Source organism: Carettochelys insculpta, chromosome 21, assembly GCF_033958435.1.
Source record: "Carettochelys insculpta isolate YL-2023 chromosome 21, ASM3395843v1, whole genome shotgun sequence".
Lineage (NCBI taxonomy): Eukaryota > Metazoa > Chordata > Testudines > Carettochelyidae > Carettochelys > Carettochelys insculpta.
In genome coordinates this window covers 2,288,646-2,310,600 of record NC_134157.1, presented here as the reverse complement: position 1 = coordinate 2,310,600, position 21,955 = coordinate 2,288,646, and the positions used below count along the sequence as shown (strand labels likewise).

Below are 21,955 nucleotides of genomic sequence, written 5' to 3'. Positions count from 1 at the left end.
CTGCTAATGCATCCCAGAATCTTGATCGATCTGGGAAGTTCTGAAGTACTGTTATATGTTCTAGGAGCTTGAGAACATACAAACTAGCCTTTCAGTTACAACAAAGGAGTCTCCATAAAATAGCAAGACAGCATCAAGAGCCCAACCACACACAATCTGCTACCCCAGAGACATCTCAGAGGTGGCCCGTACAACAGGGTCGTGGACTAACCCATGGAAAGAGAAAGATCTGTGCAGCAAGCTGGAAGAAACTATAAAAGAGAGGCAATTAAATCATCTCTCCCTGTCCTCCAGCTCAGCAGACATCTGGATGCAAGAGTAAAGACGCTGAACTGGAAAGACAGGTCCCAGGCTGAAAGATGGTCCCAGCCTGTACTAGAGACATAAGCATTCCCCTCCAAAATGGCCAATTTTCAAAGAGTTTCCAGGTGTTTTTCCCCGCTGCAGAGCAAGAGCTCAAGCTATGGCTGTGAAAATTGTCTCAGTCCATTTTTTCCCAGGGGAGTACATGGCACCCAGTAAACCTTTGGGGCACCCAACCTGTGAATGATATTTAACAACATATTCACTTCTTTGCTAGGGGAAGTACACAGTCTTGATTGCAGGGCATATGCACCAATCAAGAGAAAAACTGAGGTGTTTCTGTGCAGTTGCTTTACGGCTGCCTGCCTAGTATGAAGGAATGAACCAATGAATGCCTTTGCTCCAGTGATCACCTCCAATATGAACTGTTCTACCCTGGCGCCATAAAGGTGCCATATTTCATGTTGCCTACTACACAATGTTCGCTGTGCCAGGTGAGGAGGGCTTGAGGGAAGGAGGGTACCAGGCTGTGAAATGAGACTTAGTAGTAGGCAAGCCTTGGATTGGTTGTTTGGGAAATTCTGTATTTTACAAATCGCTACAGAAGGGATGGAGCATGTGGCGACTTCCTGATCTCAGGGCTTTTTTATTTTCTTCTTCCTCCTCTTTGAATATGGTTATGTGGAGCGCTGTGGTGAGAGTGGGTGGTTTGTAAAAGGAGATGAAAAGCTTGGAAAGTTTCAGCAGCTGTGAGGTTGGCAGAGTAAAGCTACTTGGGTTATCAGGGTTTACTGGGGCAGTTCTGAAGGAGAGGAGAGTTACAGATACACAGGCAAATTTTGCAGTGTATTTCCTGGTCTTCAGAAGTTTGAGTTCAGGTCAATTCAATATTTTGCAAGGAGACGATGACACCACTATGCAACCTGAACACTATGTTAATGAAATTTTAAAAGGCTTTAAACTCCTGGAGATGAAGACAGGCGGGATTTTCAAAAGCACATAGGCATCCACCTCTGACTGATTGGGACTTACAGGTCTAGACATTTGTGAGACTCCCCCTGCATGCCTATCAGCACTGTTAGGTACATAAATACCTTCCAAAATCCAACCCGTAAGAGTTAAGAGCTCTTAAGTGCCCAAGTTAGTTTTGAAAATGGCACCTGGTACTTTTGGAAAGTTACCCCCGATCTATTAATCATGTCATGTGTGTACATAATCCTCATTAAAAAGTTCCATACACAAAAAGCAACTACATACTGTCAATCTGATTGGCATTTGATATTATTCTAGTTTAAGGGAAATAACAAAACAAGTGAAAACAAAAGTAAAGTTGCCAGGAATGAGAGCAGCAGCTGAATCTTTTCTGTGACATGCTGCATCCCTACTGCCTCACAAAATGAAGAGTGCCCCTGCCTCTGAGCTTCTGGAAATATTCATCTCTGTCTGTAAAGCCTTTTAATGGATGTCATGTGGCAATTATTTCACTAGTATATATAAAACCTGGTTTGCACCTATATTAAATATGCTGTACAAATGCAGAAGTAATGCAAAGGCAAGTGGGTGTTAAAAAGGAGTAGGAGGCTAAAAGGTTGATAATTATCAAAAAGCTAAGATAACAAGAATATCATTACCTCACCCCCTCCAGCCAGAAATATAAATCATTATTAAAAATGCATTGCCTCCTTAATACTAAAGCATCGCAGAGCCGTTTGTTTCCAACTGTTGGAGAGAACGCAGCACAGGGTGTGATTACAATAATTTGCCCGTAATCATGGACAGTGATTAGACCCAGAATCTGCAAAAGGGCTCAGCAACCACACCGTATAAGGAACTCAGTGCTTTGGGAGGGTGTTGGATGCTGAGATCACAACCCTCAATCCCAGATTTGAAAATCTCAGCCCCCATCTCTGGCCGTTGTTTAGCTAAGACTCATTCAGTACGTTTGCTAGAAGGTAACTGTCATCATTTTAACCCGGTCAGTGTTGTCAGCATAGCACAGGGGTCAGCAACCAAAAAAGCAAGAAGAATCATTTTTTTCGAATTCAGTAAAAACTTAATAATTCAAGAGCTGCAATGCATGTGAATACAAGACGGTCCTTAATAAATAACGTCAAACCATAGTTTTGTCACCCCAATTTTAAGAACAGCCCCCACACATATCCCACAATGCACTGCACATAATAAAGGGGGAGTTACCCAACTTTTCAAGAGCACGTATCACTTGCTATTTTGACACAAGATGTTCACTGTTCAGATTTTAGACGTTCACCAAAATATGGAAAATAATCAGGAGAGAGGTTTTTTTCACTTTGCAATTACAGCATCGGGAACCACAAAGAAGTCCTTACAGAGTCGCATGAGGCTGTAGAGGCGCAGGTTGCAGACTCCTGGCCAAGCAGGTGAAGCAGCATGGGCCCATGTATAGACCACTAGACTCAAAATCAAAAAATCTGGGTTCCAACCCCAGCTCTGTGGCAGGACAAGTCGCTGCCCTTCTCTGCTCTACTGCCCAACCTGTCAAATGGGAATGACAACACCTCTCCATACAGGGCTCCGAAGTCTAGGCACAAAAGGGCTAAATAGTGATACAGTTTGCGTTTCGTATCAGGCCCGGCACTGCTCCTGCCTAAATTTACTTCCGTTTCGCTGGTTAACTCCAGCATCTGATCTCTTCAGGCGTGTTGCTAGTTGTCCTTCAGACTGATCTGATTAGAAACAGACACGTGGTGTCATGCTGCAGGGTAAACTGGTAGCTGCAACCAATCGAGTGCTCCACATTTTCAATGAGCCATGGGACAGTAATGCATTTTACTTCCTGGCTGTGTAGGGAAGAATGGGAGGCGATTCCTTTGAATTCTCCAGACATGAGCCGGAACGTTTCTTAAAAACGAATGTCCATCTCACACCCGGTTTATTTCATCCCCAGGTCATCTGGAAACTAGGGGCATCTGCCAGCGTAAGTTAATGAGCAACGAGAACATTAAGCACCCAGTGGTGAGAGACAGGATGGAAATAACATTGCCCCTCTTGTGATGCAAGAGGTTAGCCAACTTTCAGGGGGCTAGCACAGTGGTACTCGCGCTTTTTAGATGACATGCCCCTTAGCACACACCCCTTCCGAGACAGAACCGTCATATATCTCTAGCTAGACTTAGGGTTGCCCCCTTTCTTATTGGCAACTGGACCCCTGAGGACCCACCCCCTGCTAAACCTCTTCCCACAAGGCCCCTCCCATGTTGCTTGCTTGCTGGATTGTCTCAGTTGGGAAGACCTGGCTGAGCAGGGGCTGGTGCAAATTAATGATCGGGTGTCACCTCCAGCTTTGCTGTAACCAACCTTTGGGTCTGGGTGCCACTCAGGCACCTGGGAACTCCAAACAGCACTGGACACAGAAGCCCCAGACCAGACTGGCCATCTCCAATGATGCCACTGTGCTGCCCATGGTGGTGCTGGCCCCCCAGGGCATTGTAAATTGCACAGAGATGGCAGGTGGGGCCAAGCAACGTGTGGGGAGGAGTGCACCTGGGGAGGCAGTAGGGCAGCAGCACCCGGAGACCCTCACACCCCAGGAGCCACTGCCAGAGAGGGTGGCCCCAGGCAAGCATGGAACCTCCATCCACTCCCACACACCCCATTGTACATCCCACCCCGCAGCCTGCACCCTCTCCCTCACCTGTCTGGCCCCCAGACTGCCCCCCCGCTGAAGCCTCCAAACCCCCTCCCAGAGTCTCCCCGCCAGGAACCCCATCCCTCCCTCCCAGAGCCTGCACCCCTCGTGCCCCTCAATCCGCCTGCCCCAGCCCTGAGCCTGCACCCAGCACCCAAACTCCCTCACAGAGTCCACATCCCTCCTTCCCCCAAGCCCCATCTCAGGGCACTGGGCATTCTGGGCACCACCACCATGTCTGCAAACCAGCCGCCCTTGGGCGGGGAGGAGGTTGACTCTTTAACAAAGAAGCCCTGTTCCCAATTGTCGACTAGACCCTGCAGTTGGAAAGGTGTCCCCACCGAGTTACAACAGTCTGGCTAAATATCCGTTGCTAAGGCTCCATTCTCTTGTTTCTTATGGTTTCGTAGCTTCAGGAGTTCTCTGGCCATCACACAGTTCTCCCGGCTACGATGGCACAAGCCCAAATTCTTCCTCCCTGTCCAAGTCCCCTTTAACAGGGAAACATTTGCGGGAAGAACAGCTACTCAAGGAACCTGCCGGAGCTGCTGAGGGCCTCTCCCTTCTGCAGAAGGACAGAACTTATCTGAGTGAACGAAATTTAAACTCAGCCATGGCTGTATGGATTTTATCCAAACTTCCCAACACTGGCTCCTCTGCATTCAGCCCTGTCTACACAGTCAAGCTTCAGGGATTTAACGTCTTAATGTATTAAGCCCATCGTGATGCAAGCCCCCGTTTGCACACTTGTATTTCAGTTTGCTGAACTTGTTTTGGTTTTGCTTAAAGCTGTTTCAGATCAACTTACAATAACCCAAAATAGGCTGTTCTCAAACCCAGCCTGGATCAAGTGGTTCAGGCACTAGCCCGAGACTTGGCAGATTGGGTTCGGTGCCGTACGTGACCTCGGACAAGCCCTGGAGGCCAGGTCACTGTGGTGCATTAGTGCACAGGAAGACGGGGTGTGAATTTACTGTGCATCAGCTGAACAGCTCCCATGGAAAAAACCCCTGTGTGCCATGAAGTATCTCAGTGTGTCTGTGCCTCAGTGCCCCATCAGGCCAGAATGGAGGAACTCGCTCAGTTAACATAAAACGTCCTCACATGGACAAGCCCTTTGAGAAAACACAAACTTTCACAACCACAGATTTTTGGGGTAGCTATTGAATAAAGTACAAATCCATCTCTCACCAACTCCAGGTCGCCATGGTGAGGGAGCTCCAGGGACCTGCTCCAGGCCCTCAGTCCCAGAACCGGGTCACCCCCTGTCGGAATCACACCAGGTTTACTCCTGGAGCCGTGGCTCAGCTGGTTCCCAGGCAAGTGAATGCTCCCACTAAGCTAGACCACTTGCAACATGCTGGCAGAAAAGCACCAGCCCTGCTGCCAGCCGCCAGGAAAGGCAGGTCATGGTCACAGCAAGTGAAACATGCCCGAGAGAAGGAAAACACTCACGGGAATGAAGTGGACTTTGTGCTGGTGAATGGCGCTGGGTCAACAGCCCATGGGGAAACAAGCTCCGTGTATTCATAGAGCTGGCACAGCCCAGGCAGCTGGCTCCCCTCCCACCGCCCTGCCAATGTACCTCCCTCCGGCCTGCTCGGATGGCCCTGAGGGCACACAGGGAGCTCCGTCTGCAGCCCACACAGCACTTGGCCTCTCTGCTGAGGCTGCCAGCAAGGGGCCTGGCTAGTGCCATGCGTGGGGGTGGTTTGCAGTTTGACTCAGATGCCTTCACTGCCACTTCCTGCAGATTCCATCGGGATCCACATGGTTATTCCCAGAGTGCTGGGCCCAGGGGCATCCAAGCAGAGAGGGACAGCGCTTTGGGTTAACAGGGCCAAGGCCCATTCATAGCATGCTACCTGACACGCAGCTGCAGAGGGGCCGCGCCCTTCCTGGGATCTTCACTGCACATCACGCTGACCCAGTTCACGAGGCTTTGTGCTGACAGAGACCTGTGATGACCATGCCTTGAAACCACCCGGGGAATCAGGGCCTCTCCTTCCACACGTTTGGGGACACGCTGCCAGCTCCACCCCTCCACTGCTGAGTCCCAGCCCTGTCTGCAGTCCCAGGAGCCTCCACTTGGACTGAGTTCTTGCAGTATTTAGCACACCTGTGTGACAGGGTGTTCTTCCATCACTGAGAAAAGAGGAAAAATAGTTCCCCAGAAAAAACATCCAGCTGCAAATGGATCTCTGCTCTGGAGCATCATTGCCACAAACCAGCCTTCCGCTAAGGCCATGGCAGGACTTTAAAGGCTTAAGCTATTCTCAGTGTAACACCCCCTGGCTTCAGCTGGCCTACACCGGAGGGGGGATACCCTTTAGCTGGCTTACACCTGACAGAAACTTGCAAACTGCCAGCCCAATTGTGAAGGCACGAGCCTTTCCTTTTGCTATCCCAGTGCAACAGTGATAAACTGAACTATGAGCACAGAAAGTTGATCGCCATCTAGAACACTTCCAGATCTTTAAAAGAAAATCGGAGAACGAAGCACAGCAGTTTCATGGATTTTCGATGATTCTCATTCCCAGGTCGACCCGATGGCTCCTGGGGCAGTTAAATGGTTTCAGATCAGATGCAGCTGAAGGGCACACATTCAGCAAGGAAAAAGGATACGGTTTTTAGGCAAATTCCTCTGCTACTAAGTAGGGGTGAGGGAAGGAAAGCACTCTGCCACTTAGCATGTCCTCTGCAAAAAGCAACGGTGCAAAATAGTTCTCTCCCAGAGCCTGTTGTGTTTCAAATGTTTTTCAACACTAGAAGACACATTTTCAAAGCTCTTTTTACTAACAATGCAACTCATCCTCTCAAGCAAAGTGCCCATTCTTGCACTGTAACAATGGGGGCTGGAACTTAATGAATTCTGTTGAATTCAACAAGATAAAAGAGTGCTCTGTACAGTTTGTGCCCACATTTAGGGCTCCCTCACACAAACGCTCCTAATTGTTCTCTGACATGACAGCCAAGCGCACATCTACCCTGTGCTTGTGTCTCTGACGACAGCTCTGGGCCCACAATGCAACTTCAAAACTCTGGATTGTAATATAGGAGAGCACTCAAGATTCCAGATGTAGGCTTTGCGTGAGCAATGAAAGAAAACAGAAGTAAGGAAACGGGTTAATTAATGGAGGGCATGAATTCACAAGTGGCCTTGAAAGTAACACGTACAGTAGTTAGTGAATAAAGAAATAGAAAGAAGAGTAACAGGGATGAGTCTGCAGCTGCAGCGCTGCTTACTAACAGCAAAATCACTATTAATAATTACACAATTACGACTTTGTAATTTGTAGGGTTTGTAGGAAGTTTAATGCTCATAAAGTGAGTGGTCATAAAAATGAGTAAGCCAATTCAAAAGCGCCATGCAAAGTAAAACTGCCACAGGTGGGCTTTAGTCTTTGTTTATAATCTGATTTCTTCTGATGTGCTTTTGTAGTTGTGGTGCACTCTACCCCAGCGCCCTTCACCAGAACTTGAGCAGGAGCTTTGTGAAGTAGCAATAAAGAAACCTCAGTGACAAGCGCAAATTCCAGAGAACTGGACAAAGGAATTTCCCAGAACTGGCCAAGGTGATGATCCAGATCAGCAAAGCAGAGAAGTTCTCAGACAGAATCCCAATGCCAGACCTCTGACCCTGCCGGTTGCTCCTTGGGGGACTCTTTAGCACCCAGGGGTGGCTTTATGCCCACACTGGCTGAGTGAAGCCTTGCCTTTTGGCAGCTTCTCACAGGAGCAATGGGCACATGAACTGCTGAGAGAGGGGGCAAGGGGTTGGGTGCTAGCCTAGAACTTGGGTGAGGTGGATTCAACTCTTTGCTCTGCTACAGCCACCCTGTGCGATCTTGGGCAAGTTATTTTAGTCTCTCTGTGCCTCAGTTCCCCGCCTGTACACTGGGGATAATTGCACAGCCTTGCCTTACAGAGATGCTGTGAGGATAAATGCATGAAAGACTCTAAGATGCAGAGATACTGAGACTGGGGCTTTTGAGTGACAAGTGGCTCTTTACGGTGTCTCCTGAGGCTCTGTGTAGCTTGTGATGTTAAAAACACTGGGTGATTTCATAATTAGCCAATCAGCACACTTTTACTGTGTTATTAACTAATTAAGTCACCAACTTGCACAAGTGATTAACTTAGTTGCTGTGAGACTCATATATACCTACGCAGAGAGAAAACGACAGTAAATGCAACACTGCGTTCACACTCCAGCTGCTCCTTTGGATAATGCCAATGGCTAATTTGGCTCCTGAATGGCTGAGGTTTGAGTGTCACACCCACCGGGGTAATTGGGGCCACACCAGAGCTATCTAGAGGGTGCAGGATGCACTCCCTTGGTACTAGTCTTCCAAGTATTGCTGGGACACTGAGGGTATGTCTACATCACGCTCTCAGCTCCAGCTGTGACTCAGGTTTGAGCCCAAGCCCTGCTTCTGTCCACACACAAATCAGATGGCTCTGTTCAGGACCTGGGTGCTTGGACTTTGCTGGGGGGCACAGGACACCCTGAATCCCATTGCGACTCAGGTCCACGCCCTGTCATGTTCCCGTGTGGATGCAGGGGAACCTGAGTCAGAAGCTCTGCACAGTGCAGTGTGGATGCACAAGCCCAGATCTGCAATGCATCGTGGCCACACAAGCCCACACACCCAGGTCCCACACACTCAAGTTCACAATGTAGCGCAGGTGGACTTTCAGAGGCCTGTGCTGAGATCAGGCCCCATTGTGCTAAGTGCTGTGCAAACGCCCGGTCAGAGACAGCCTCTGCCCTGAGGAGCTTCCAACGGAACTGCACAAGGCTGGAGAAAGGAAAGGATTGTTCCCTGATCTACAGCTGTGAAGCTGAGGCATAGAGAGTTTAAGGACCTGGAGTGCAAGTCCCACAGATTTACTATGGCTCTTGAGCTTCTGCAGTTCTCCTATCAAGCGACTTGCCCCAACTCTCACCAAGAGAGGCAGAGTTGACAGACTTGGGTTCAGCTGCCAAGTCCTTGTCCAGTGCTACCCACCGCCTTACTCTGATGGCTGAGGCAGGGACTATCTCTGCCCCTCCTCACCAACTCTGAGGTATTTAGTGACTGCATCCAAGCTAGAGTCCTTTGGCCCTCTTGGCTGGGGGCAAAGACACGCTGGAGACACATACAAGGGGTAAGAAGGTGCCAGTTTCACAAAGGTACTTTTCAGAGCTGGGCTGTCCTTGATGTTTCTAATCAGCCGTGGAGCAGGATGCCTGGGGACTATGGCACAGCTGTAACCCTGCACACAGCCCTTCAGGCACTGGGAGCAACACAGAATGATACGATCATCCACCACTAGAACTGGAAGGGCCCATGAGAGTTCATCGAGTCCAGTCTCCTGCTCTCACGCAGAACCAAGCACCGTCTAGACCATGTTTCCCAAAGTGTAGTACGTGAAAGGATTTCATGAAGTACGCAGCAGAAAATAAATTACTAAAAATCAGAAGATAAGCACTGGGATCGGAGGTGCACCCGAAAGGCCAAAGTCTCCAAAAGGGTACACAAATGTTGTAAGTTTGGAAAACACTAGTCTAGACCATCCCTGATAGATGTCCATCTAACCTACTCTTCAGTATCTCCAGTGATGGAGATTCCACAGACTCCCTAGGCAACTTATTCCAGTGTTTAACCACCCTGACAGTTAGGAAGTTCTTCCCAATGTCCAACCTAAACCTCCCTTGCTGCAGTTTAAGCCCATTGCTCCTTGTCCTGTCCTCAAAGGCCAAGGAGAACAATTTTTCTCCCTCCTCCTTGTAACCCTCTTTTAGGTACTTGAAAACCGTTGTCATGTCCCCTCCCAGTCTTTTCCTTGAAAACTAAACAAGCCCAGTTCTTTCAGTCTTCCCTCATAGCTCATGTTCTCTAGACATTTCATCATTCTTGCTGCTCTTCTTTGGACCTTCTCCAATATCTCCACTTCTTTCTTGAAATATGGGGCCCAAAATGCCACAGAATACTCCAGTTGAGGCCCAATCAGTGCTGAGTATAGCAGAAGAATGACTTCCTTTGTCTTGCTCACAACACTCTTGTTAATACATCTTGAGTTGCTCTTCACTGAGTCAACAATAAAAATCTGCAAATAAAACCAGCATCGTCCAGGTCACTCACTCCTCTGCTTTCATCAGCTGATGTCCACAAAGCAGGCTAGACAAGCGACTTTCAGGGTCAAATCAAGGTCCAACGTAAGAACGACCAACTCCTCCAGCTCAGCAAAGTCACACATGCTTCTACCAGGGCTGAAGCTCTTTGGTGCAGAGACATCAGAAGAGCTGTTGATACCTCATGTCAACGGAGTCACCCTAGAATAAGCTGAGCCCAGGAAATGAGAACCAAGTTAGTAACGGAGTTGCTTGATATTGCACATCTATTAACGATCAGCTCATATCTTACGGTTACATGTCGAACCTCTCTAATCTGGAACTCTCTCATCCAGCAATATCCATAATCTGGCATGCTTTTAGTGAGCCAGATGACCACTTCTCATGGGTGTGGCCAAGCTTCCTGTGGTCCCTTACATTTTGTGCGTAGCCACCAGTCCTGGCCCTCAGTGTTCTGTGCTGTTAGCTGTAATTTTACCTCTAAATGCCTTCTAAGAGCCCAGTAAGCAGTGGAAGTGTTGGCAATGTGCTAGACAATATTGATCGCCTGTGGTCCGGCAAATTCTCTCATTCAGCACGAGTCAGGTGGAAACTATGGTAGCATCTCCCTCCATGCAACAGCAGGGAACATCTTAGCTCAAAATCTTGCAGACTGACTCCTGCTATGCTCAGAAGAAATTCTCCCAGAATCTCAGTGGGGCTTCCAATCATTCAGAGGAACAGTGGACATGATCTTCACTGCCCAGCGACTGCAAGAAAAATGCTGTGAACAAAACCAAGCCTTATACATGAGTTTAATTGACCTGACCAAAGCCTTTGACTCAATCAATCATAGCACCCTGTGGATCATCTTCTCAAGGATTAGCTGCCACAAAAAATTCATTAGCATCTTGAGGCTGCTTCACAACAACATGACTGCCACAACACTGATGAACAACGGCTCTCAAAGCGACCCCTTTGCGATCAGAACAGGAGCCAAGCAAGGCTGTGTCATTGCCAAATCACTGTTCTGCATTTTCATCAACATGACTCTTCACCTCATTGATGGCAAGCTTCCAGATGGTGTGAAGATTGTCTATGGACTGAATGGGAAGCTTTTCAATCTCAGGAGACTGAAGGCTAAAAGCGAGACCTCCACAACCCTGATCGTGGAACTCTAGTACGCAGGTGACAACATGGTTGTTGCTCTTTGTCCCACACCCCTTCAGGCCATATTAAGTGCCTTCACTGAAGCATACGAGAATCTCGGCCTCACAGTGAACATCTAAAAGACCAAGGTGCTCCACCAACCTTCACTGATGGGACAATCTCATGAACCTCCTGTTGAAGTCAATGGACAACTGTGGGAAAATCTGGAGCGCTTCCTATGCCTCGGAAGTCATCTTTCTGCTCAAGTTGACATTAATGTGGAAATCCAGCACTGTCTGAGTCATGCAAGTTCTGCTTTCGCCCACCTGAGACAAAGGGTTTTTGAGAACTGGGACATCTATCAAAAGACAAAGTTCCTTGTATGCCATGCAGTGGTTGTTCCAATGCTACTATACGCATACGGAACCTGGACCACATACACGCATCATTTGAAGGCACTTGAACAATGCCATTGACACTGCCCCAGGAGAATCCTAAATATCACTTGGGAGTATAGGTGCGTGAACAGTAAAGTCCTGGAAGAGTCGAACATGGCCAGCACTCAAGCCATTATCATTCATCACCAACGTCATTGGACGGGTCACTTGGTTTGGGTGTCTGATCAGCGCCTCCCACAACAGATTCTGTTTTCTGAGCTGAAGGAAGGACAGAGGCGCGTTGGGGGCCAGCCGAAGTGATATACGGATGTGCTGAAGGCACACATGAAAAAGTGCAACATTGGCTTCGACACCTGGGAGAATCTTGCTCAAGACCATCGCCTGCGGAGACCCGTAATCCGTGAGCGGGTGGCGCAGATTGAGAGGTCTCGCTGCGGTGCAGACAAGGAGAGGTGGAGAAGAAGAACAGAGCATAAAAAACTGCCCTGCGCCCCTTCAACCGCTACCAACACCTGCCCCTTCTGTGGTAACCTCTGCAGCTCCAGAATAGGGCTGATCAGCCACTAATGGACTCACAGATAGGAGGGTGATATGAAGACGTCCTACTCGTTATCGAGTGACTGTCCAGAGAGAGAGGTTTTTTTCTGCTGGGATCTTCCTCTCAACTGCCTCCTATCCTGCCTCCTCTGCCCTACTCTGGGGGAAGAAGTAGAGAGAAGGGTAACCAGAGAGATGGGGAGAAGGGAGCAGGGAAAAGAGCAGGAGCTCAAGAAACAAGGAGAAGGTGACAACACCCCCAGGGCAAGAGAGGTCAGAGAGTGACTGCCAGGAACACCCACAAGTTATCACCTTCCACATAGGTATGAAGGGACGACATGTCTGGGAGGCAAGAGAGGGAGTCAGACTCTGCCTTGAATCCCTCCCAAGGGGTGGAGAAACACATCAAGCAGAAATGGGTCAACTCAAGGGAGAGGAGCAAGTTTCATGCCCAGGAGAGGAAGGGCAATTCAATCAAGCTGTGCAACCGCGATCTCATGGAATCACTCCTTCTTAGCCCCACCACACTCCCTCTTCTCTCCTTCCTTTCTACTGTTTATTATGCTCACTTGTTGCATTGTGTCTGAAATTAGATTTCAAGCGCTTTCAGCAGGGACCAGGGTATCCCATGTGTTTGTTCAGTGTTCAGTACAATGAGGCCCTGTCCTGACTGAGGCCTTTGGACATTAGCATAATAGAGATATTAAATACGAGCAATAAAGAGGCAAAATCCTCTTTCCTTTCACCCCTTCCTCACGCTCAGTGTCCGTTTGTCCCAGCTTCACGTTTTCCCATCTTCGATGTGTGGGAAAGGCTGGGTTTGAGACAGTGAACATCAGCCCTGGGTGAACACTCACAAACCTATTTTGGAATTTCCTGCCCGAGTAATTTGGGGTAGCTGATGTGCAGTCACTTGTACCACAATCAACTGGGCACTTGGCCCTGTTTTCCTCTGCGGCAGAATGAGGTCAGTGAGTCATGTCTGTGATGAGCTGCCCATCACAAACAAGCTGGGCTGTGGAAACTTCCCGCAAACAAATAAAATGTGCAGGAATCTCCTTGTCCCTTCGGTGCTGAAATGTGCATTGGCGTGAGACACAGGATCTGCAGTCAACATTAGCAGCAAATCAGTTACTTCGAGTGAAAGGAATTGTACAAATGGCATTCTGCTGCAAAAGGACACCCGTGCACAAAGCTACTCGCGTAGGCTCACAAACACACTTTCCCTCCTGTTAGCTGTTCCTTCTCTGCAGCGATGAAAACGCTTCAAGCCCTTCCCCTGAAGCAGCTGCCACTGGCCACTCTTGAAGGTGAGATACTAGGCAAGATGAACCATTGGCCTAATCCAGGACAGCATCCCTGGTGTTCCCCCTCTGCAGCCTAACATGAGCTCAACTCTCACTGAATTCAGTCAGGCTGTGCTGGAATGACAGGATCAAGGCCCTCCTTTTCCCAATATGCTTCTTGAGCCTTGCCCTGGCAGAGTTTCTCTTCCATTCAGAAGGCTTTGTAGGAAAGTACAAAGTCAGCCCCTGGGACCAAAGGCCCGTTTGCAGAAGAACTAACTCACCTGCAGCTTTTAACAGACAAAAATAAAATGTTACCATTGTAGAACCTCTTCCAGGCAAAGATCTTAAGTACTCTTCAAACACTAATTAATTCAATAAGTACTTTTAAAACATTAATTAATTCAATAAGCCGCACGGCACACCCATCAGGTGTAGCCTCAGTACAGGGACTGCTCCATCCAGAGCTGAAACACACATCTTTCTATAGAGCAACTATTTCCCAGCCCAGGGGCAACTGGTTAGCATTTACAGCTACTATCAGAGCCAATCAGCAGGGAAGCCAGGAGGACCATTTGGCCTTCACTTCAAGCTCGAAGGGGTTTCAGCTTTAGACGTTTGTTAATTTTTTGGCATCTGACGTTTCACAACTTGTTTTTATGTGCATCTCTGTCAGACTGAAGCAGCCCCCAACCTCTGTTTAGAGCTGCCAATTTAAGCAAATCGCAGATGTGATTCAGTAAAAGACACAAAATCTATATCAGATAAAACCTGTCATACTAAAGAGTTAAAATGTTCACAAATATTAGTAAAAATATGTCAGTTCTGATGGCACAAAATTAAACTGTGACGAACCCGTTCTCAGCCCAGCTGATGACATAAACAAACCACTACCAGCCGCTGGGGATGGATCAAGTGTGTGGTGGAAGGTAGGGAATAGTTACGTTTTAGTGTCTTTAACATGGCCAGGGGCCTCGAAGGCTGGAAGTGGCCCAGGCCTCTCTGGACTGTCGAGAGGGCCTGGCTACTAGTCGTTAGCATGGTGACCTCTAGTTCCCGGACCTGAGCGAGCGAGCCAGTCCCAGCACATGGGCGTTTCTCTGGCAGATGCCTCAGTGGCCAGAGAAGCCAAGTTCGATCTGAGAGAAGAAAATGTCCTGCCCTCGGGGTTCCCCAGCACCCAGACAGCTGCTGTCTGCAGTCAGTGGCCCTCCGCAACAATGCAGCAAACCATGGGGGGGAGGGGTTGGGGCTCCCTCTGAAGTCAATGGACGTTGAACTCTTCACGCCTCGGGACTGAATCTGACCCATCGCCCCCCGGCTGTGCGAGCCACCCAGGGCCGCCCACGGGCGTGTTGACGCTGAAACCTACCGACGGCCCCGCAGCAGGTTGGCTGATCCGCGGTTTGCTGCTCAGTGGAGCCTTGGGAGGGGCGCGGGCGTGCGGAGCATCTGCCCTTCCCGGGCTGGGGCCGGGCTCCGCCTGCGCCCGGCGGGCTGTGGGCAGGGCCAGGGAGCCGGGCAGGAGGGACCCCCCAGGGGACCGGAGGGGCCGAGGCGGGGGCTGGGAGGTCCGGGCGGGCGGAGCCGCGTCCCCGGCCCGAGGGAGGCGCTGAGCCCGCGCGCCGCGCTCCGGCCCCTTCCCGGCCGCTCCCTCCGGCCCCTCCTGCCCGGCGGACGCGCACTCACCTGCTGCGGGCCGGGCCGGACCGGGCCGGCGGCGGGCGGAGGCCGAGGCGCCGCTCCCCGGGGATCTCCCGCCGGCGGCAGCAGCAGGCGAGCGGCAGCCGAGCCCGGCGGCGCTGGGAGCGGGGGGAGCGCGGGGCTGAGCGCAGCGCCGGCCTGTCTCCTCCTCCTGCTGCTGCTGCTGCTGCTGCCGCCGGGCGGGCGGCGAGGGCTGGGCGCGGCGCGGCTCCCTCCGCATCGCATCGCAGCGCGACGGGCACCGCCCGGCCCGCAGCAGGGCAGCCCCCTCCGGCACCCCGGCCGTGCAAGGTGCCCCCCCGGGTACCCCTGGCAATAGAAGGCGCCCCACCCCCCGGCACCCCGGCCGTGCAAGGTGCACCCCCCGGGTACCCCTGGCAATAGAAGGCGCCCCACCCCCTGGCACCCCGGGCCGTGCAAGGTGCCCCCCCGGGTACCCCTGGCAATAGAAGGCGCCCCACCCCCCGGCACCCCTGGCCGTGCAAGGTGCCCCCCCGGGTACCCCTGGCAATAGAAGGTGCCCCACCCCCTGGCACCCCGGGCCGTGCAAGGTGCCCCCCCGGGTACCCCTGGCAATAGAAGGCGCCCCACCCCCCGGCACCCCGGCCGTGCAAGGTGCACCCCCCGGGTACCCCTGGCAATAGAAGGCGCCCCACCCCCTGGCACCCCGGGCCGTGCAAGGTGCCCCCCCGGGTACCCCTGGCAATAGAAGGCGCCCCACCCCCCGGCACCCCTGGCCGTGCAAGGTGCCCCCCCGGGTACCCCTGGCAATCGAAGGCACCCCACCCCCCGGCACCCCGGCCGTGCAAGGTGCACCCCCCGGGTACCCCTGGCAATAGAAGGCGCCCCATCCCCCGGCACCCCAGCCGTGCAAGGTGCCCCCCCACGCACCCCTGGCAAATAGAAGGCGCCCCACCCCCCCGGGCACCCCGGCCGTGCAAGTTGCCCCCCCCGGGTACCCCTGGCAATAGAAGGTGCCCCACCCCCTGGGCACCCCGGCCGTGCAAAGTGCACCCCCCCGGGTACCCCTGGCAATAGAAAGCGCCCCACCCCCGGCACCCCGGGCCGTGCAAGGTGCCCCCCCTGGGTACCCCTGGCAATAGAAGGCACCCCACCCCCCGGGCACCCCGGCCGTGCAAGGTGCCCCCCCGCGCACCCCTGGCAAATAGAAGGCGCCCCACCCCCCGGGCACCCCGGCTGTGCAAGTTGCCCCCCCCCAGGTACCCCTGGCAATAGAAGGCACCCCACCCCCCGGGCACCCCGGCCGTGCAAGGTGCACCCCCGGGTACCCCTGGCAATAGAAGGCGGCCCACCCCCCGGCACCCCAGCCGTGCAAGGTGCACCCCCCGGGTACCCCTGGCAATAGAAGGCACCCCACCCCCTGGGCACCCCGGCCGTGCAAGGTGCCCCCCCGCGCACCCCTGGCAAATAGAAGGCGCCCCACCCCCCGGGCACCCCGGCTGTGCAAGTTGCTCTCCCCGGGTACCCCTGGCAATAGAAGGTGCCCCACCCCCTGGGCACCCCGGCCGTGCAAGGTGCACCCCCGGGTACCCCTGGCAATAGAAGGCGGCCCACCCCCAAGACACCCCAGCCGTGCAAGATGCCCCCCCGCGCACCCCTGGCAATAGAAGGCGCCCCACCCCTCAGACACCCCAGCCGTGCAAGGTGCCCCCCCGCGCACCCCTGGCAAATAGAAGGCACCCCACCCCCCGGGCACCTCGGCCGTGCAAGTTGCCCCCCCCGGGTACCCCTGGCAATAGAAGGTGGCCCACCCCCCGGGCACCCCAGCCATGCAAGGTGCCCCCCCCGGGTACCCCTGGCAATAGAAGGCACCCCACCCCCCCGGCACCCCTGGCCGTGCAAGGCATCCACTCCATAGCAATACACCGATCCTCCATGTGCACCCCCCTGCCCATGCAATGCACCCCCGCCTCCAGTACTCCCGCCCGCCCGCCCCCAGCAGCCCCAACCAGTGAAATGTGCACACTCTGCAATGCCGCCCCAGTCCCGGACCACAGCAATGCAGCCACCCCAGAGCAACAAGCTCCCCGTCAGTGCCCATGTCATCCTCCAGTGCCCCTCCATTGTGCAAGCCTCTTCCCCCTGCCCCCCAGCACTGCAGTGCAGCCATCCCTGGAAGCAATATATCAATCCTCCAGTGCATCTGCCTCCAGTGCAATATACTCAGCATCTACCACCGCACTGTACCCCTTCACCCATCTGAGGGCCATAACCCACCCAGAACCACACACACTTCCATTGCTCCCGCCATACAGTGCACCCCCCCGCCAGAGAAATGCAAGGCCATCCACTAAGCCATGCACCCACCCTCCTGCGTAATGCATCTCGGTGTGTTTGGGTGACTCTCCCTCCTGCTGCTGCCTTCCATCCTCCGTGCCCCCACTTTGCCTTTTCTGGGCAGCAAAAGCTAAGGAAACCCTCCACCTCTATCCCGCCCTACTAGTCTCTGATTGCCTAGGTAATTACCCCACTGCTGTTCCAGGGCACTGGCGTGTCTGGAACTTCTTCCTCTTAACATTTCCCCAGGGATGTTGTTCCAGTTTGCTGAATAGCTGGCTAGGAAGGAATGGGCCTTTTTTACCTTGCTTGTAACACACTGACACACCCTCTCCCCAAGAATCTCTAATAAATCAGTGCCAGCAGCTGCGAACACCTGAGTGCTGTGCATAGCGAGTCCATGGAAGGGGCTGAGGACAGAGGTGAAATCACCAGCATACCTCCAGTTCTTGTGTCTAGTGGAATGTGCTCATCACCAGACGGTGAGACAAACAAACTCCATAGATTTACCTGGGGCAAGAGCAGGCAAGATCCAGCTTGTGGGCTGGGTCTGGCCCGCCAAGCCTTTTAATCTGGCCCACAGCCAACCCTAACAGCTGTGGAGGGGGAGAGTTTGGGTGCTGCCCCTGCCTCCTAGCAAAATCTCTCAGCTCCTCCTGGCCTCTGCACTACTTCGATGCAAACAGTAACGTGTGAAGTGTTATTTTAGTTGTATTGATTTATAGTTATTTCATGTTGGTTGCTGCGTTCACGGAAGGGGAGCCAAGCCATACGGTACGGCTCTGAGTGGGTTAGACTCGCCTTTTTGCAACGGGCATGGTGGGGACAAATACATGTGTCTAAAATAAAGGGTAACTATAGGTTGAAGCTCTCTAATCTGGTACACTGTCATCCTGCAATGTCTGTAATCCGGCATCATTTTAGTTCGCTGGCCCCATTCTCCAGATCGTCACCTTGTCATGGCGAGTGGGGTTGTGTGTTCCAATGAACCCGCGAGTGAGCCACAGGGAGTCTCATGCCCCCAGCACGGTCACCCATGGCGGGAAAATCAAGGGGGAAGGTCCCAACAAAGAACGACCTTAAAAGTCCTCAACAGCAGACCAGGCAGAGGAGAGCAAAGGTAATGCTGCAACGGCGGGGAAGGCAGATGAAGGCTGCAGCAGACAGGAGACTCCCAGTTGTCCTGGGCTCCACGCCATTGGACCTGAGTTTTCTATCTGTCAAGAACTGTGTGGTGGCTACAGTGCAACAGTCCCCGCACGTTAAAACAGGTCACGCACGGGCATCTCCCTCTGTGTGCTGCTCTCCTCAACTTAAGCTCTACGGCAACTGGCGACAGGGGATGGGTGCAGGATTGTGAAATCTGGAAGCTCTTAGTCATCAACCAGCATGCAGGCGATGGATGGATGTATCGGTTGTTCCATTTAGAGGACTGAGGTGGTAGAACGGTCTGGCTGCTGCATTCATGGCTGAGCAGCCCTATTTAGAATCCGCTGTGCTCACCTCACATGGGGAGGGAGCTAGAAAAGGTGCCCTAAACATAGTCCACCTCAGTCCCCTTGACTGGATAGCCATGTCCAGCGGGTTCACCTCCATGTGGTGGTAATTGACCAGCAAACTTTGGAACATGGAATATTTGGAATCTAATGGACAATCCAGACAGAGAGCGACCTGAAAGACGCATGGCAATTATCACCCACAAGCTGCGATGATTCGACATTGATATCGCTGCCCTGGCAGAAATGCGTAGACCAGAAGAAGGACAGCTAAGAGAAGGCGGAAGGTACACATTTTTCTGGACAGGAACCCCGAAGGAAGAAAAACAAATACATGGAGTAGGATTTGCCATCAAGACCAAACTGACAAAGAGCCTATCTGAAGTTCCTGTCAGCATCAATGAGCATCTCCTGACTCTCCGCTTGAAGCTTGTCAAAAACCAACAGGCAACTGTCATCAGTGCTTATGCACCACCTCTAAACGCTGAAGATGATGTGAAGGAAGAGTTCAACATCCAGCTGGACATAGACCTGAAAGACATCCCCAAATAAGACAAGATTATTCTCTGGGGGATTTCAGCGCCAGGGTCGGAAGAGATGCAGTCTGGAAAAGAGGCGATTGAGGGGCGATATGATAGAGGTATATAAAATCATGAATGGTGTGGAGAAAGTGAATATAGAAAAATTATTTACCTTTTCCCATAATACAAGAACTAGGGGACACCAAATGAAATTGATGGGTAGTAGGTTCAAAACTAATGAAAGGAAAGTTTTCTTCACACAGCGCACAGTCAACCTGTGGAACTCCTTGCCAGAGGAGGCTGTGAAGGCCAGGACTCTATTAGGCTTTAAAAAAGAGCTCGATAAATTTTTGCAGGTTAGGTCCATAAATGGCGATTAGCCAGGGGTAAAGTATGGTGCCCTAGCCTTCAGTACAAGGGCAGGAGATGGATGGCAGGAGATAAATCACTTGATCATTGTCTTCTGTTCTCCTTCTCCTTGTTCATCAATGATCTAGAAAACTTGTTCATCAATGATCTAGAAAATGAGGTAAGCAGTGAGGTGGCAAAGTTTGCAGATGACACCAAGTTGTTCAGGACAGTCAAAAGCAAAAGGGATTGTGAAGAACTACAAAAAGATCTCAGCAAACTGAGTGATTGGGCAGCAAAATGGCAAATGAAATTTAATGTGGGTAAGTGTAAGGTAATGCATGTTGGAAAAAATAACCCAAATTACACGTACTACATGATGGGGTCAAATTTAGCTACGACAGATCAGGAAAGGGATCTTGGAGTTATAGTGGATAGTTCTCTGAAGACATCCACGCAGTGTGCAGCGGCAGTTAGTAAGGCAAATAGGATGTTAGGAATTATTAAAAAAGGGATCGATAATAAGACAAAAGATATCATACTTCCCCTATATAAAACTATGGTACGCCCACATCTCGAGTACTGCGTGCAGATGTGGTCTCCTCACCTCAAAAAAGATATATTGGCATTAGAAAAGGTTCAGAAAAGGGCAACTAAGATGATTAGGGGCCTGGAAAGGGTCCCATATTGGGAGAGGCTAGAGAGACTGGGACTTTTCAGTTTGGAAAAAAGGCGATTGAGGGGCGATATGATAGAGGTATATAAAATCATGAATGGTGTGGAGAAAGTGAATATAGAAAAATTATTTACCTTTTCCCATAATACAAGAACTAGGGGACACCAAATGAAATTGATGGGTAGTAGGTTCAAAACTAATAAAAGGAAATTTTTCTTCACACAGCGCACAGTCAACCTGTGGAACTCCTTGCCCGAGGAGGCTGTGAAGGCCAGGACTCTATTAGGGTTTAAAAAAGAGCTTGATAAATTTTTGCAGGTTAGGTCCATAAATGGCTATTAGCCAGGGATAAAGTATGGTGCCCTAGCCTTCATAACAAGGGCAGGAGATGGATGGCAGGAGATAAATCATTTGATCATTGTCTTCTGTTCTCCTTCTCTGGGGCACCTGGCATTGGCCACCGTCGGCAGATGGGATGCTGGGCTTGATGGACCTTTGGTCTGACCCAGTATGGCCGTTCTTATGTTCTTATGTTCTTATGTTCTCTGGGGCACCCGGCATTGGCCACTGTCGGCAGACAGGATACTGGGCTGGATGGACCTTTGGTCTGACCCAGTATGGCCATTCTTATGTTCTTATGTTCTTAGGTGTCTGGCAGAGACATCCTTGGCAAAGAAGGAGTTGGCAACAGCAACTCTAGCGGAGTGATCCTCCTTATGAAATGTGTGGAACACGAGCTCATCATCGTGAACATCCTCTTCCGCTGGAAAAACAAATTTAAGGCCTCAAGGCAGCATCCTCAATTGAAGCACTGGCACCTCATAGACTATGTCATCAGCCATGCTGGGGATCGGTGTGATGTCCTTCTCACACATGCAGGGACTAGTGCTGATGACTGCTGGACCGATCACCACCTCATTCAATCCACAATGGCAATTAGGAGTGTCACCAAACAGAGAATTCAGAGGAAACAGATCCAGTGAAAGATCAATGTGCCAGGCTTGAAGGACCCCATCACATGAAGTGACTTCCAGATAGTGCTCCAAAGAAAGCTGCTGACAGTACACCCTGAAGATGTGGAAGAACACCATGTGTCAATTGAAGAATGCCATTGTTGGAGCTTGTGGAGAAACCATTAGCTACCAGACCAGGAAGCATCAGGATTAGTTTGGTGAGAACATTGTGGAAACTGCTTGATTGAGGCCAAAAGGAAAGCTTTAGGGCCTGGCAAAGTGACATCAGTTGCACAACGAAGAGAGAAGCTTGTGCCAAGGCAGAAGTGCAACATAAAACAAGGACTCTGAAAAACCAGTGGTGGACTGAGAAGGCGCAAGAACTCCAGCATCTCACAGACATCAAGGATACAAGAGGTTTCTTCAATGCTACCAAAGTTAACGGACCAAGAAACCATGGAATCAATCCCCAGAGATCAAAGGATGGTACCCAACTCCTGAAAGACAATGAAGCCGTTGCTT

The 21,955-nt window shown here is 51.3% G+C and overlaps 1 protein-coding gene across 1 annotated transcript in view; it reads right to left on the bottom strand.

The window, feature by feature from the left end:
* The window catches only part of LOC142023880 (dual specificity testis-specific protein kinase 2-like), a 69,478-nt gene extending 54,261 nt beyond the window's left edge, over window positions 1–15,217 (bottom strand). Inside the window, exon 1 of the mRNA XM_075015292.1 lies at window positions 15,127–15,217. The gene's annotated coding sequence lies outside the window, so the exon portion shown is untranslated. The remainder of the gene's footprint in view (window positions 1–15,126) is intronic.
* Between the last annotated feature and the right edge of the window lie 6,738 nt (window positions 15,218–21,955).